Source organism: Penaeus vannamei, chromosome 32 (genome assembly GCF_042767895.1).
Source record: "Penaeus vannamei isolate JL-2024 chromosome 32, ASM4276789v1, whole genome shotgun sequence".
NCBI classification, from domain to species: Eukaryota; Metazoa; Arthropoda; class Malacostraca; order Decapoda; family Penaeidae; genus Penaeus; species Penaeus vannamei.
The window spans coordinates 10,566,714-10,568,811 of record NC_091580.1 but is presented as its reverse complement, the minus strand read 5'-3'; positions in this window follow the sequence as shown (position 1 = coordinate 10,568,811).

The window sequence follows — 2,098 nt, the reverse complement described above, 5'->3', positions numbered from 1 at the left end:
AAACAAAAGCGCAATGCCTCCAAGACTTACAAAACAAAAGCGTAAACGCTCGTCCGCGCGCCGGCGTCTCAGTCACTCAAAGGCCGTGGTTGGTTGTTTTCTTTTGTCTCTGAAGCCTTTGAAGTCCCCCCCCCCCACCCCACCCCCACCCCTTAGGTTCGCAAGTAGAGAATTAATAAAAGGAATCGCGAGACCCTTTGAAGCGAGAAAAGCACTCTCGGCGGCTTATATTTTTAGAATTAAATCTACTAACGAAATCTTTTATTCCCCCGAGCGGATTAAGTTTCCGTCCAAATCAGATTTTTTTATGATAGAGCGGATCTCAGCATAAGAGGCACTGCATATGAGAATATTTGCACGCTATTGTTTATGTGCGCACACAGACACGCACGCACACACATATATATGTGTGTGTGTGTGTGTGTATGTGTAGATATGCATATAAATATATAGACACACACACACACACACACACACACACACACACACACACACGCACACACACACACACACACACACACACACACACACACACACACACACACACACACACACACACACACACACACACACACATATATATATATATATATATATATATATATATATATATATATATATATATATATATATATATATATATATATATATCGCTTAAACCCCTTATTGTTTTAAGACTCTTCTATCCTGTAAGTTTTAATATTTGAAACAAAGAGTACTTTTATCGTGAGTTATTGCGTTTCTAATATGATGGCTTCCAGGGATTTTCCTTGTTTACATTTAAGAGGTGAGTGTATAATAAAATCAGCTTACCGCAAATAACACCTTTGAATATTCATAAATACGGACATGCATATACACAGAAATAAATCTAAATCTGCCTATCTGTCAGATACCTATCAGACAGATATGTATTTATTTGTGTATATGCATGTCCGTATTTATGAATATTCATATTCTAAAATCCATATGTCTATCTGTCTGATAGGTATTCATTTATTTATATATCTATACGGTAGATATCCATGTCTAGACTGATAGACGCATTTATTTCTGTGTATATGCGCGGCTGTATGATGAATATGCCTTGGGCCGGGCCTCGCACAATTTTAATAAACCGGCCGATAATCAAGGTTTTTTAATATACCATAGTTTATTCATGTATTTTAGTATTCCACATATCAGTATTTTTTTGCCAATCAGTGTCAACCTTATTGCACAGCCTCCTTCCCAAAGACATGTACAAAAGATTGGAAAGCAAGGTAGAAGTCTGTGAGACCCGACGGTTGGCGAATAATGTGATATTTGAACAATAGATGGCGTTGTGTACGCGATGTGTTGTCTGTTTGTTTATTGTTGTGAAACGTCACTTATTTAGAAATGATAGGAAAGGGTTGTTGTTGTTTTTTGTATGTTTTATATATCCGGTTTTGTTTTAATTGTAGGCCTCCTTCCATTAATCATTGATGATGATTTGAAATAGAAAAAAAATGTTTTACATAAATGTTTGTATATCCTTGATTTAATGACAAATAAATCTTTGAAAAAAAAAAAAACATACTAAAGAATGGAATAATCATATAGTTCTATGTAAATTTCTATATATACGAAATAAGTATTTGATGTATATATTTCAGATCGCTTATAGAAAAAAAAAACATTGGAAGGCTTCAATTGAAACGAAAGCTCTCAAACTAAAAGAAAAATTTAAAATCTATATAAATTTATAGCACCCATACCCCCCCCCACCCCAAGTTTCTCCTTTCATAGTTACATATATAAACAATAGATGGAGTTTTAGCTTTGCATTATTTTAACGGTGTGATACGTGCTTTCCCATCATTCATATACAGTCTTTGCTCCTTACAAAACATCTTTTTAGTTATCCGAAGTTTTTAAAAAATCATCCCTTTTATAGGGAGATTAAAGGCAATATGTAAATAAACATGTTTACCTTGAACCAATCGTTATTCAGAAAAGTGTAACATAAAAAGATATATAATCTTAGAGCCTATTAGAAAAGTAAAACAAAGATAAATGATAAAAATAGATTTACACGAAGGATCCCTCTTCCTTGTCCCGAGGCCCACCGACGCGA